This window comes from Arvicanthis niloticus, chromosome 4 (genome assembly GCF_011762505.2).
Source record: "Arvicanthis niloticus isolate mArvNil1 chromosome 4, mArvNil1.pat.X, whole genome shotgun sequence".
In the NCBI taxonomy this organism is placed as follows: domain Eukaryota; kingdom Metazoa; phylum Chordata; class Mammalia; order Rodentia; family Muridae; genus Arvicanthis; species Arvicanthis niloticus.
The window spans coordinates 101,001,470-101,017,669 of record NC_047661.1 but is presented as its reverse complement, the minus strand read 5'-3'; the positions used below and the strand labels follow the sequence as shown (position 1 = coordinate 101,017,669).

General features: G+C 40.7%; 1 non-coding gene across 1 annotated transcript; it reads left to right on the top strand.

Moving 5' to 3' along the window:
* Nucleotides 1-12,132: 12,132 nt before the first annotated feature.
* On the top strand, nt 12,133-12,262 carry LOC117708056 (U6atac minor spliceosomal RNA). Its single transcript, XR_004606771.1, has one exon. It is a non-coding gene; the product is annotated as a U6atac minor spliceosomal RNA (small nuclear RNA).
* Nucleotides 12,263-16,200: the final 3,938 nt, after the last annotated feature.

Genomic DNA, 16,200 nt, shown 5'->3' with positions numbered 1-16,200 from the left:
GCCCCCCAGCCTTTAGATAACTCATTAATATTTTAATCTCTGGAGGTGGAAACCTGCTAATCATGCCCTCTACCTGAGTGTTACATGACTGATGGTGCAGGTTAAATGGAGTTACCTTGTCCAAGGCCTGACACTTCACTGTCCTCAGTTGTTTGAAAATCAGTGAATAACTCCTTTCTCTTTGAATAAAAATCACAAGGGAAGAATCTGGTTTAAAAAGAGAGAGAGAGAGAATTCAGTGTTTGACACCAATTCCAGCACTTGGCAGAGAGGAGGCAGAGGATCAGAAGTTCAATGCTATCTTTGGCTATATGGTGAGTCTATGCTGACATACATGGGTCTCTGTCTTCAAAGAAAAGAAAATTGAACAACAAAACCATAAAAACCCAAGAAGAAAAGACTTAAAAACTAAACAATAACAACAAAAACAACAAACCTGACCTAACCACATATAGGTAGTTATTTTGATAATCCCCAAATTTTAAAGTCTATGTACAAACAAAAACTTTATGTAGTAAAATCTACTTTTCATTCTAGTGAATCCTAAATGCTCACTGTAATAGATGACTCTGTTGACATTTCAAACCCTTTAGAAAACTACATATGAACATTTTTTGGGTTTTGTTTTGTTTGTTTGTTTTTTTGTTTTGTTTGAGATGAAGTGTCTCTACAAAGCTCTGGCTAGCCTGAAATTTTCACTTTGTAGACCTGGCTGGTCTCAAACTCACAGAAATCCATTGCCTCTCGACCTCCCAAGCACTGGGATTAAAGGTTGTGTGCCCGCACACCTGTCCTGAATCTTAAACTAAATGTACACTACAATTTCCAGTATCTTTCAGAAAAATGAATGGTATCTGTGGTGGTTTGAATAGGGACGACCCCCAAAGACTCATGTATTTGAATGCTTGGCCTATAAGAAATGAAACCATTAGGAGAACTGAGGTCTCAGAAGCTCAAGTTAGTCTTCACTTCTGCTGCCTTCGGATCCAAGATGTAGAATTCCCAGCCTCTTCCCCAGCACCATGTCTGCCTGCATGCTGCCATGACAATAATGTACTACACCTCTGAAACCCAGCTTCAATGAAATGTTTTCCTTTCTATGAGTTGCTATAGTCATGGTATCTCCTCACAGCAATAGAAACGTTTTTTTTTTTTTTTTAATTGGTTATTTTATTTATTTACATTTCAAATGTTATCCCCCTTTCCAGTTTCCCCTCCACCCTCTGCTACATATGCAGCTGGAGCCATGGGTCCCTCCATGTATACTCTTTGGTTAGTGGTTTAGTCCCTGAGAGCTCTGGGGTGGGGGTGGGGGTCTGGTTGGTTGATATTGTTGTTCTTCCTATGGGGTTGCAAACTCCTTCAGCTCCTTCAGTCCTTCCAATAACTCCTCCATTGGGGTCCCCATGCTAAGTCTGATGGTTGGCTGTGAGCATCTGCATCTGTATTGGTCAGGCTCTGGCAGAGCCTCTCAGAGGACAACCATACCAGACCCTGTTAATACAATATCTCTTAAGAATCAGTTAGCAACCTGTTTTGTTTTCTTTTCTTTTTGTTTTGTTTTTAATTGGATATTTTATTTACATTTCAGATGTTAACCCCTTTCCCCATTTTCTCCCCACCCAGAAACCCCCTATCCCATCCCCCTCCTCCTGCTTCTATGAGGATGTGCCCCCAACCACCCACCCACTCCCACCTCCCTGCCCTCGAATTCCCCCACACTGGGGCATCCAGTCTTCAGAGGACCAAGGACCTCCTCTTCCAGCTATGCCCCACAAGGCCCTCCTCCCCTACATATACAGCTGGAGGCATGGGTCCATCCCTATGTGCTCCCAGGCTGGTGCTTTAGTCCTTGAGAGCTCTGGTTAGCAACCTGTTTTCTAGTTGTATTGTTCTGTCATCTTTCACAGGATCTTAAGTAAATAAATCCCAACAAGACCAGAAAGGTCTTTGTTTCAAGTAAGGATGTGTCTACGATGTTCTGTTTATATAACACACCCAATTCTCAGCTTATACATTACACACAGACTCTATATATGTATAAGTTATGATATACTTAATTGATTTTCTGAAGTTTTGAACCTATTGAGGTATCTAAGAGTCACATTTAACTGACTTGAGACATTTTTTTCTGCTTAAACTCTAAATTCATCTTTGAATTTAGTGACAATATGATGCCCCAAATTAGTGAAACGTGCAAGGGTATCACTAGTGACATATATCAAGGGTAGCATTTTTTTGTGACTCAATGTCTTTGACACCATCATATAATAACTATGAGGTTCCAAACACTAATATACACACAAAAAAATCTTTCAGAACTTATAATACATAGAAGCAATTTTACTTTGCATCCTGGTAAGGTAAGTTCATGTTCTATCCTTTTAACAGAACAAGATGCAAAGCTGTGAAAATCTGTCTGGATTTGTCTAGAGATGCCAGAGAATTAGTGAAGTGGAAGATACAAATTTACATGGTTTTTGAAGCAAAACCACAATAATGGTACCTTTGCCATTATTAATTCTGAAGTTAGAATCAAGATATGTATGAATCATGACTTATCCTATGTTATATTTGTGTACTTCAGGCACTGTTAATAAGCAATGTGACTAAACTAAGAACTGAGTTTGTCAGCTGAGCAGTGATAGAGCACACCTTAAATCCCAGCGCTTGGGAGGCAGATGCAAGTGGATCTCTATAAGTTGGAGGCCTGCCTCGCCCACAGAGTGAGTTCCAGGAGTTTTACACAGAGAAACCCCATCTCAAAAAAAAATGTTTTTTCAATTTTTCAGAAATAAAAATAAATCATCTTTTGTTAATTAGCATTATTGCAAATGCAGGTGTAGACTCAAAACAATTTTTTTTAAGTAAAAAGATAGAAGTACTGAATATGTAACAAACATTTAGTGATTCCAAAGTGCTGGGTGCTTGAGATGCAGCCAGCAAATGATAGGAAAAGGCAGTTCTTTGACAGACTACCTCAGGGTAGGGACACGAAGTAAATAACTTAGTAAAGGTGGGAGATGCAAGGTGAGGAGAGTGAAGAGAGTGACGGGGGCTGCTTTCAGTGCAGTGCAGGGAAGCATCTTGGGATAGTCAGCATGACTCAGTAAGAGATGTTAGCTCTGCAGACATTAGAGGAGAGATCAGCACACGCAAGGTCCTGAAGAGAGAGTGTCCTTGGTGTAGTTGGGACATGAAAAGAAATGAGTGTGAGTTTGCACCAGGGTGAGAAGGAGGAAGGTTGGAGCATCCTGATAACAATATACACTGTAGATGTACACTGACCAATATACACTGTGGATAGGCCAAAATGTGGCAAGATCTCACAGACTGTGGTAGACACTTAATTTTATTTTAAGTGTGATGGGAAACCTTTGGAAGGAGTTAGGTTAAGAGGTCACATGACATGAGAGGAAAGACTGATTATGTGAGCAATCATGGTGGTTTGAACCTTGGGAAAGCTGTAAAAATCGAGAGAAGAATTGAGGGAGATGCTTTGAAGGTGGTGTTGACATGACGAGGGAATGAATTGGATGTGGGAGATGAGGGAAGAGAGGAAATGCTGATTTCCACATGTAAAATGTTAACTGTTACTTTATGCCAAAGGCATGATCCCAAAAGTAAAACCTGCCCTTCCTCCAAGTAAAATCTTTCCCTCTGAGAAATTTTCTGAACCTGGCTTACCGCACCCCCTACTTTTACCCCCTCCCCCTTAAAAGCAGTAAAATAGTAAAGGGAGAAGGCATAGAAATCATGCACTCACCAAAGAGGCAAGCACTAGAATTTACACAGAAACTCAGAATGGAAGTGTTGTAAACCTGAGTTGGAGTGACAGCTGTACAAAAGAATGTATTTACTAACTGCAGACTTGTGTATTCAAAAGGAGAGATATTTAAATTATACTTCAAACAATCTTGAAAATGATCTTCTTCCTCTTCTTCTAGCCCCCCCCCCCCATCTTTGCCCTATCTCCTGAATAAACCCCACTTGGAACTGTAAAAAAAAAGAAAAAAGAAAAAGAAAAAAAGAGAAAAAAGAAAAGAAAATAATAATAGAAAATATAGCAAACTACTAACAATGGCTCTTTCTGGAAGATGTAATTATGGAGAACAGAAATCTTCTCTGTATTTCTGCATTCTTTAAACTCTTTTAGAATGAATATATAATGATTGCAATGGCTGTAATTTTCTATCATTTCTTTACCCTACAAACATGTAAGGCACAAAACATAAAATTTCTAACTGGGTCTGTGAAAGGAGGTACCTTTGACCTCTTTTCTTTTCTTTTTTCTTTCTTTCTTTTTTTTTTCTTCTTAGAATGATCAGAACTTTGAACCTACTCGGTGGTGGGGGGCGGGAGAGACAATTCCAATAACAGAAACAGCACACAGTAAAGGAGACAGAATTTTCTCAACACATAACCAGCAGGTGCCTATTCCTAGGTTTCTTTGATATGGGAGAATAAACTTTAAGGTATTTAAACTAAAGGAAATTGGGTCTCTTACTTGCAAATGAATGTAATCCTATTTTTTTAAAAAAAAATCTTTAAAATCTGCAGTGAAGTTTCTAAACAAGTCAGGTACAACACAGACATGACATTTAAGGAAGACGGGGAGATGGCTGTGTGGTTAAGAGAGCATCTGTTGCCGAAGATGCAGGGTCAGTTTCCAGCAGCCACATGGTGGCTCACAACCATCTGTTACTTCAGTTCCAGGTGATCTGATACCTCTTCTTACCTCCGTGGGTACCAGGTAAGCACATGGTGCATATACATATAGGCAAAACACTCTTACATGTAAAGTAAAATAAGTAAATAATGTACTTTTTTTAAAAGATGATTTTCCAAAAAGAGATACACAGATGGTAAATCAATTTATACAATTATGCTCCACATCGCTGAGCATTAAGGAAATGTAAATTAGAACCAAATAAATTATCACTTTAGATATATCAAGAGGTCTAGACTAAAATGAAAATAGAATACCAGATGCCAGCAAGGGCCTGGAAGAATAGATTATGCATACAATACTGGTGAAGATATAAAATGATATGGATGTTCTCTGGGGAACAACATGACAATCTGTTTAGAGACTAGACTCTCACTTACACAATTAGAGTACATATTTAGAGTAGGTTCATTCGGAATATTAAAAATGAGAAACAAACTATATCCTTTGCTGGTTAAATGGTGAAACAAACCATAGCACCTGTGCTGATTAGCTTTTTGTCATCTTGGCACAAGCTAGCATCAGTTTGAAAGAGGGAGCTACAATTGAGAAAACACCCCCATCAGCTTTGCCTGTGGTCAAGCCTGTTGTACATTTTCTTGATTGATGATTGAGGTGGGAGAGCCTAGTCTACTGGGGTCAGTGCCATCCCTGGGATCCTCAGATAAACAATAAAACTGAGCAAGCCGATAAACAGTGTCCCTCCATGGTCTCTGCTTTAGTTCGTACCTCCAGGGCCTGCCTTGAGTTCCTGCCTTGGCTTCTCTTGATGGTGGGCTGCAAAGTGTGAGGTGAAATAAGCCCTTTCCCCCTTTTTGGTCATGATCTTTACCACAGCAAGAAAAACCAAACTAAGCTAGAAGCAGGTCCCAGGATCATGGGTATTATTGATTGTAACAGACCATGGCCATGTTAATCTGAGGAAGATTATGGAAAAAGTTTGGAACTTTGGGCTAGAAAAATGACTGAGTTCTCCAAGCTTAACATGCTATTGTGGGAACTTGAGAGATAAAGCTGATGGTAGTGTAAACAGTCGTGGTCTGGTGACTGAGAGGAAGCAGAGGGATAACAAGGACCCAGGGATAAGCTACAAGCTTCAAAGGCATGTCCCTAGTGACCTAATTCCAGCTAGGCTCCCCCTCAAAGTTTCCATCTCCCAAAATAACATCAAAAATTAGGACCAAGCCTTCAACCTTGAAAATGTGGGAATCTTTTGTAATCAAACCAAAACAAACTGCTTACATTAAATCCTCTTACTTCACAAACTCTAGGCCCAGGTGGGCCTCGGGCCCCATTAAACAGAACAGGGGCATCTGCACAGGCAGGGATGCATCCTGCTCCTGACCTCCATCACACTCCTGACCTTCAGGGCCTTCCTACCTCCCTCCCCACTCTCTTACCCGCCAACCCCCTTACCCCTCCACCCCACTTTCCATGTCACACCCATAACCAGTTTGGAGATAGGAAAGGAAAAGAAGCCTGCATTCTGTAGCAGAAACAGAAGGAAACTTCATCTTTGGATTCTTAAATAGAGGCTAAGGATGAAATAACCAAGTATCTGTTTTCCGATTAAATGAATGACCCAAAATGCAGTTTACTCAGTTGGTTAGATACTAGCTATGCAGAAATTAGGACCCGATTTAGATTCCCAGAACCCATGTGAAAGAAAGAAAGAAAGAAAGAAAGAAAGAAAGAAAGAAAGAAAGAAAGAGTAGGAAGAAGCCAAAGCAGGGCATGGCACTGTCTCTACAGCACCAATATTTCAATATTTACAGGAGTGGAAAAGGCAGAGGCAGGCAGCTCCTCAGAGCCTGCTAACCAGTCAGTCTAGCAAAACGGTGAGTGCTGGGTTCAGTGAAAGACTGGACTCAAAAAATAAGGTGAAGAGTGATGGAGGAAGACATGTGTCAATGTATGGCCTTCTCATGCACACACACACACACACACACACACACACACACTCACGTGCACATTTAGACATATAAGCAAAAGTGCAAACTCGAAGGAAGGCTGCTCACATTTTCGTCCAGGAATGGGACAGAAGCGCTCCTTACAACAGAAAGCAGAGAAGCATTAATTTGATGTAACAAGAACACTGTAAGTCCTATATGTACAATATTCTAAATGCAAAGGTATTTCCTACATACTTAAACATACCTTTCTGAAGTATACATTGGCAACATACATGTATGGGCACACACATGTGATCATTTATCTTTGTGTGACTCCATCATTTTCCAGTAATTTTCAGTCTAGACTAAGTATAAGCATAGTAGAATTTCTCCATTATTCAATTTCCCGTTTGCTGAATAAAGTACTATACTCATGTTTGGCTCTTTGTATGACGGTTTTGATGGAAGAGGAACAGCAAAACAATTACAGCTGGAAGTTTAGGTCAGAAGCCAGTCCCTATCAAGGATGAAAAAAAATGACACTCCCCCAAGCTCCTGTGGCAAACAGCCATGCTCTTCTCCTCAGTTCTCACAAGAAGTAGCATTTGTATTTATTGTACCTTTTTCCTATAAAGGGTCGTCAAAGAATCAGCGAGGATAACTCCAATCGGAAAGGATTCTGAATAGCTGACAGCTGGCCAACAATCAGGAACTGCTCCAAATGCCCAGAGAACAGTGGGAGCCTGCACTGCATGGTGACCCGTGATTGCCTTTGGATACATTTTCCCATAATCAGAAACAGATTTAGTGTGTTAGCCAAAGTTGACATCAGTCTTTCTGAAGATTGCTTTTCTCATTCATGTGAAACTCAACACTTTAGGCTAAAGCAGTATTTGTGCTGATGATAATAAGAAGGTACACACTGTTTAGAATTATGCATTCCATCCATCTTTATGGCGGTTTGTGTGTCACTTGCTCCATTGCTGTGTTCAAAAATCTGACAAAAACTTAAGCATTCGTTTGGGTTCATGGTCTAGGGGCATAAATCTATCATGGTGGGGAGACATAGTACCTGGTACAGCTTGGTTCATGATAGATGATGTGTAGCACCTGATTTCTTCGGGGACATCAACCAGGAAGCAGAGAGATCCGGCTGAAAGCAGTGCTGAGCTGTAACACATGAAGCCCATCCCTTCCAGACAGCCACTTCTTTAGGCTAGGTCCAACCTAATAATTCAACAATCTCCCCCAAACAATGCCATCAGCTGGCAGTCAAGTGTTCAAATCCGTGAGCTGATGTGGGCCACTTCACATTCAAACTAACAGTTTGTCCCAGAGCCCTTGGGCTCATGTCTATCTCTAATGCAAAGTTCACGCAGTCCAACTTCAAAAGCCCCCTTATTCCGGGCACACACTGTTCAAAAGTCCAAAACCTTTTCTGAGATATGAGGCAACAGCTTAGCTGGGAACCCCTATTAAACAAAACAAAACAAAACTAAGATCTCCAATATACAGTGGCTCAGAGTAAATATTCCCATCCCAAAAGAAAATAATGAAAACATTAAAGATTGAACGAAAGTATAACCTAAACCCCACAGAACAAACCCTGTGTCCATATCCATCACCTGAGGTACGTGATGACATCATGTAGGCTCCAACAGCCTTGGATAGTCCTGCCTGTCTTAGTTTGGTTTCTATCACTATGAGAAAGGCGACCACCAAAAATAACTTGGGTAGAAAGGGGTCTCTTTGGCTCATACAACCTAATCACAGTCCAACATGAAGGTAGTCAGAGAAGGAACTCAAAGCGAGAATTAAAATGGAGACCATGTGAAGCGGGACTGGGCTGCATCTCAGGCTGACAGCAGACCTTGACATTGTTGATTGTCTGTGTTCTGAGTCTCACGGACGATCAAAGAAAGAGGGTCACTCAAGGATGAATTAAGGCCTTGCTGGCAGCAGGGAGACCCAGTCTCAGTGGACTGCATGTCAAAGAGCTGCACAAAAGCATATGTATTGAATGTTATACAAATGATATTGTTTTCAGTAAAACAAGTTCCTCATACCAAAGCCCTAATCTGATCTATACGTTTCCTGAAGGGAAAACACCACACCCCTGCAACTTCAGCCCTTACCATGTTCTGTTCTCAGCCCTCAGTAATGCAACACATTCCAGGTGGGCCAAGACTGTCCTGTGACCAGAGTCGTGAAAAGGCTGTAAGGCTGGGGGCATGAGAGCATCCAGGCAGACATAGTGCAGGAAGAGCTGAGAGTTCTACATCTTCATCTTAAGGCCACTAGGAATAGACTGACTCTTCAACACTGGGCAGAGCTTCAGAGCCCACCCCGACCCAACAGTGACACACTTCCTCCAACAAGGTCACACCTACTCCAACAAGGCCACACCTCCAAAAACTGCCACTCCCTGGGCCAAGTGTATTCAAATGAGCACACACACACACACACACACACATACACACACACACACACACACACACACACACACACACATACACACACACACACACACACACACACACACACACACACACACACACCGCAACAACCAGGAAGTAGAGTATTCAGGTTGGAAGCAAGGCTTCACTATATCTGCTAGACCCACTTTCGAGCAACACACTTCCTACAGGTAAAACCAACCTCCCAAAGATTCTATTGCCTCCCAAAGATATGCCATTAGCTAGGGACCAAGTATTGAAAGTTCTTTGGGGGACATTTCACATTCAAACCACAGCAGTTTAGTTATGTATACATGTACATGTACATGTATGTCATATATGTATACATATACCGAACGCATGCTTAGTGCCCATGTAGTTCAGAAGAGGACATTGGATCTCATGGAACTGGAATTACAGACGGTTGTAAGTCTCTATACGGTGCTGAGAACCAAACCTAGGTCCTCTCAAAGAGCAGCCAGTACTTTTAACTACAACTGTCTCTCCAATACATAATAAAACAAAACAACAAGAAACCCCACAGTATTCCCCTGATACAAATCTCTAGATAACTGTCTTCTCTAGATCAAAGTTCAGGAGTACTTTGTAAATTGAAGTACAAAACTTTTATTTCTTTCTTATGTCCAAGAATTGTACAAGCTTTTAAAACCCAGAACAGATCATTGAAAATAAGCAGGACTTGAAATTGTGAAATCTCTTCAAATGCAGGTTTTATTATTGTGCACCACAGACTTCATGTTGTTTTTCTAATTGCTTTTGCCATTTCAAACTTTGGTTTAGAAAGGAAACAATACTCAACTGTTAAGTAAGAACTGAGCTACAAAAGCAAAAGGCAGTGCTAAATATTCAGGCTTTTAATTTGAATGTGTAATAACACAGAACCACATGTTCTGTAGACATCAGAATGCGACTCAAGAAGTAGTTTATTTATAAATTATTTCAATTCTTACAGATGTTGGACAGATTCCTGACTCCTATGTGCAAGTTACACATGCAGCTGTCTTAGTATCCTTACTTCATTATTAATTACTATTTTGTAATGCATACAGATATTAAGTCATTGTCTGTTTTGAGCTGCTTTAAACTGTTGCTACAGACTAGTTCACTTATAATAAATAAAAACTTATTGGCTCATGATCCTTAAAGTTTGAAAATCCTAGAACAAAGGATGGGCCTCTTGGGAAGGCCTTCTATCCATGGGAGAAAACCAGACAGAAGGAGGGGAGGAAGAAAAAGGAGGGAAGATATTCCCTCCAAAACCCACACTTTCACAATGAGCCACTTTTGCAATGCTCCATTGATAACATGCTGTCCCTGTGGCTAGCCACCATTCTCTGTTCCCATCCCTCAGTGATGTCACATGGAATTACATTTTCAATACCTGTTTTTTTTTTTTTTTCTTCAGAGAAACACTCAAGTGTAGCACACAGTGACCTGTTTGGAAACCACATTGCTTTCCTTTTAATTAAATGTTTAGCTTTACTCAATCTTCCATCCTAATGACCTTTGTAGCTGCTGCAGCAGAAGCGCCTTTAGGCCACGTTTTTTCATTTGCTATTAGTTCTTTGAGGATTCCCTATAATGCATTTTGATCATATTCATTCTTGCCGGAGGCTTCTCCCAGACCCACTTCCCCCTCCACAGCCACATAACTTTGTGTCCCCACTGCCCCCACTTCGAGGAAACTCCATCCATTACAGTTTGTGATGCCCATGTGTTCTTGGATGTGTGGCCTTCACTATATGGTGGTCTATACATCAGGGACTACAATCTTAGAGAAAACTGCCTCTCTCTCTTCGAGCAGGCATCAAATGACAATAGCTTCTCAACTGGGGAAATTTCTCAATGCAGAAATTTTGTCGGTCCGGTCCTGAGCCTACAAAGGTCCCGGGCATGCTGTCTCAACTGCTGTGAATTCGTGTATTCAACTGCCCTGTTGTGTTCTGGAAACAGCTTTCTTGTTATCATCTATCATCTCTGGTTCTTATAATTTTTCTGCACCCTCTTCTACCAGAATCCCTAAGCCCTGAGGAGGGAGGGTGATAGAGATGTTTATTTTAGGGCTGAGCAATTGATACTCTTATTCTCTGGACACGGACCACTTGTGGGTCTATGTGTTAATTGCTATCCACTGCAAAAAAAGAAGCCTTTCTTATGAGGGTTGAAAGATACACTAATCTGTGAGTATAACGATTAGTTGAAAACTATTGAAAAGCTACACAAAGTGAGTTACAAGAAATCCAGGAATTAGGCCATACTGTGGACTTTGTGTTTCTCTCTGAAGTGCTTTATTTTGATCTCATAATATAATTTGTATCAAGGACATTAACACTGACAAAACCATAAGCCCCTCTTTTTTGTTTTATTTCCTTTTGGTGAGCCAATTAGAAAAAAATTTTACAATCTCACGGTTTGTCATTTATTTGCATAGTATGCCCTTTTACTCTACTAATGGGATGAATGTTTAAAGCTTTACTCTCTTGAATTTATTTTACCTTATGCTAAATAACTCTATACTTTGTTTCCTCTAGTGATCAAGAAAAGTATCTTCAAATACAAACCAAAGTATCCTAAAATTACAAAAAGATACATAGAATCAACTGATCCTAATGTGTGATATTTAAGAAATGGGCGTTGCTGCTGGTGGGCCAGTTGACCAACTACAGCATTGATGAGGTTACTTGTCCAGTAGAGCAAGTGCATATCACTGACAGTAAGACATGCCTGTGAGTATTCCTGTGTAAACATCAGCTCGTGTTAGAGAGAGGACTGATGGTATATATGGAGATACCAGGATGGGGATGTCCACAGACGTGTGGATATTGTTTAAGTCAGGACTCACACTACCCCACTGTAGTGACTCACACCCTGCCTTTCTCCTGACACCATATGTTCTTCATAGTGAGTCACTAAACTGTGTCACTGGGACAGCTTATTTAAGTCAAGTTTGAAATGATAGAATTATGTTTTCCCATAAATGCTAGGAAGACTCAGACAGAGCAGATATGACTAGACCAATTAGGATGTGAAACAGGTGCTGTGTGTAAGGAGAGAAGGTTCGCACTCAATCCCCTTGACAAGGACGAAAGAGGCCGTTGGCCCTGACAACACACATATAGTTAAGGCACTGTCACCTACTTAGTGATATCTAACTACTGTATTTATTAGACAGAATTCGGGAACCCAGAGGCTGGGGACCCTGTGGAAGAGTTAGGGAAAAGACAAAAGGCCTTCAAGGAGATGGCAACCCCACAGGAAGACCAAGTGTCAACTAATCTGGACCCCTAGGGTTGTGGAGGGGATATGGTAGGACTGCCTTCTACAAAGGGGAGGGGTGGGGGAGAGACACTTCAAGGGGGAACCAGAATGGAGGCAGCATTTGAGATGTAAATAAATAAATACATTTTAAAAAGATATGAAACAGGATCAATATCAGGTTATAATAGAAAAAGTGATATCTCTCTCTCTCTCTCTCTCTCTCTCTCTCTCTCTGTGTGTGTGTGTGTGTGTGTCTGTGTGTGTGTCTGTGTGTGTGTACTACACAGAACAGATACAGAGGCTGATGGAAATTGGAATGAGTCTCATTTAGATAGTGGTTCATTATTAATCTCATTACTTGAAATAGGAAATGTTGGGAGGAGTAGAATTGATATCTTTTGAGAGTAAGAATAACCAATTCATTTAGGTTGTAACTGTATTAATATTGTTTGATTCTGTGTGGCTTGGCCTAGCCAATGAAGTCATGATCTCAAAGCCTGCAGTGACTGCACTGAGCCTACACAAAACTTAACCTATCAACAGTCAATCGTGGATTGGGGCTTAACAGTCAGTCATGGACTGGGGAAGAATTCATGGGGCTCAACAGTCAATCATGGATTGTGGAGGTGCTCATGGGGCCGTACTCTCCTAATGAACTATTGGCTGTCTCAACAGATTCTGAGCCAGGGATAGTTGTAGGGAGCCGCAATATAATCTGCCACCCCAAGTTGGCGCTAGCCTCGTGTCTTCTCCAGATGTAAATGATCTGTGCAGCTGCTAGGCAAAAAGGCGTGCCAAAGTCACTGAATGTTGGGTGGTGAGCGAACAGCCAATCAGAAGTGAATACGTCACTCTAGACTGTACTTAAGCCAGGCCCCTTCCACAGCTCTCCCCTTCCAAGCCTCTCTGCGTTTTTCCACGTGTGTGAGACAGATTAAAAAGCCTCGTTTTGCAGTAACTACCCGATCTCTGCGTCTCGTGCTTTCTCTCCCACGGATGCAAGGCTCAGGGGGGCGCGTTAGAGATAGTCACTGTCTCTAGTTATGTACCTACTGAGAAGCTCACCAGACCCCAGTAGATAGTTTTAAACCCATGGTCTTATATACAATTCCGGTTAAACTCAGTGGGTCTCAAAATAGAACAAATCAAAACAAGTAAATAACCACAAAGACATGAATATGGATATGCAAAGCAGAATAGCAAAAAGAGAGCAAAAGAAACACTGTATACAGACATTGATATATATATGTATTTATGTATGTATATATATACATATATATACATACATACCTGGAGAAAATTCAAAAAATACAATCAGAAACCATAATATATAGAGAAAATATCTAAATATCTGTAGGGTGAAAAAGTACTCAGACAAAGCATCATGAGACACAAAACCCTCCAAAAATGCCATCGTGTTGTCCATCTGGGCCATGGAGCCTGCTCTTCAGGTTTGTATGTCCAGTGAGACTCCATTGAGAAAACTAGTTTTTCCTTTGACAGAGTTTTTTAACTGGAGAAAGCTTCTAGGTTATCAATATAGAATTGTGTCTAGCTCCCCTCTCAGTGTTGAGAGCCCATCTGGCTTAGACCTGTGCAGGTCCTGTGTATGCTGCCTCAGTCTCTGTGTGTTCATGGGTACATTGGTCCTCTTGTGTCTAGAAGGCCTTGTTTCCTCAGTGTCTTCCATTCCAATCAGTTCTTATACTCCTTCCATCTCTTCTTCCATAGGACTCCCTAAGCTGGTTGTAGCTGTGACCCTAACAGAATAAGCAACCCTAGAGTTTAGGATGAGAAAAAAATCCACCCATTGATTAGTCTCTGTGTTCTTGGGAATCAGGATGTGAATATCCCCACAAAATCATCTATGTATGGTTGGTGACTATGCTCCTGACACATGTGAGGGACCATGAACCTGGTGACCAGTGAGGAAGGCATCTGTTTCTGTGCTCATCCAAAGAATACAGAATGTGGAAAATCAACTGGGGGAAATCCATTACTGTGTATACATTATGAGCCCCAAATGCTGATAACAGAGCACAGGAGCAATGGAGGGTGTGCAAATCCCACTGAGGGTATCCATCCACTTGGACAAGGTGGTATTTCAACAACAGTGTATGTAGTCTTTCAAACTACCCACAACCAAGGTGTGAACACTGACTACACAACTATGTCTATATTATGACTACAACAACCAGAGCAGGAATCTCACAACCAGGGAAGAGTGTATATACATCAGCTTAGGGGTATCCATTCTGGTATCTATAAAGAACCTAGAGTTGACCATGACACTTACAACCAAGAGAGAATTTCTAAATCAACTTAGAGGGAATCCATCACAGTATCTATCCACGAACACCAAGGCTAGATCATGAGGTTTATTTTCAAGTGAGACTGTATGAAGTTGGCTTGCAGGATATCCATTACTGTCTCAATCCTGCAAGCACAAACAGGGAATCTCAAACTTCAAGTCTAAGGAATAACATGTAAATCAGATTGGAGCTATACATTACTGTGTCTATATTACAATCTGAAACGGCTTATTGTGGGGCTCACGATCAAACAAGAGTGTGAAAATCATCTTGGAGGCGAATGCATTATCAGTTGCTGAGCTTCTTCCAAATAGTGATATGGAAAGCATGGACCTCCCAGGCAGGAAATCACATGTTAGTCAGCACCCATCCAGGGAGTACAAAACAGCAGAGATAATAAAAAGATTGATATTTTGTCCATTTATTTTTACACTTCTCCTGTCGTTAAGAGTCAAATTGTTGTGATAGTTTTCTTTAAAAAATCAAGTAAAAAAAGAAATTAAAACATTGATAATTTTTAAAAGTTTAAAATTAAGGCCTTGACCGTCACAAAGACTTAAGCCATGAATTTTACTATATAAATCACCTTGGATAAAGATTATATAAACCTTTATGCAAGTCACTCTAAATAAAATTTCTGTGTGTATCAATCATTGATGGTCGAATATTTAGGTTTAGGATTGATCAATGGCTTAAATGCTTTATGTGCATGTAGATTTATGTCTTGATTCAGTGATCCACTATGAAATGATGAGAGTACATGGCTAATGTCTAATATGTGCTCCACATGCCTGACTTGCAACCCCCTGCATGAGAGGGTCACATGAGGCGTCTTATGCTGTGGACCTCAGACCTCTAGTGGTGTCGTCATTGTCTGTGACTTATACCCCTAAAACCTTGTCATTATTGGCCGTGAACTTCATTTTTGTCTCTCTCTTCTCCTGCTCACACACACTTGTGACCCTTACATGTACAGAATCTACAGGTGTACTGATGCAGTCTTAGTTCTTAAAACTTCAGTGGTGGGGGGATTGTAAGAAGTGCAACAATTCTCTGATGGATCCCATTGGCTTCATAAATACTGTAAGACAGTACAGATCCATTGGTTTCAGGCCCCACTTCCATGCAGGAGATCCAATTCACATATTTATTTTAAATGGATAGCATGTATTGGAATGTCCCCCAGCTTTGAGCTGATGGGATAGAAGGAGGAGCTGGCATGTTCATGTATTTTTTTGATCTTTGAGCCTTCATAGACTCCAGAGATCACCACAGTACTTGCTGTAAGAAATTCTCAGTGAATATCTAGTTCCAACAGTCACGATTAGCAAGTAATACAGCTGAATTTTAAAGAGATACATGTGAACACTAAATAGTCCAAATATTTTACAGTATACTTTTTGAAAATTAGCATTTTTGTCATATAATTTTACTATTATGCAAGGATTTTTTGTTTGGTTGTTGTTTTCGAGATAGGGTTTCTCTGTATAACTCTGGCTGTCCTGAATTTGCTCTGTAACCAGGCTGGCCTC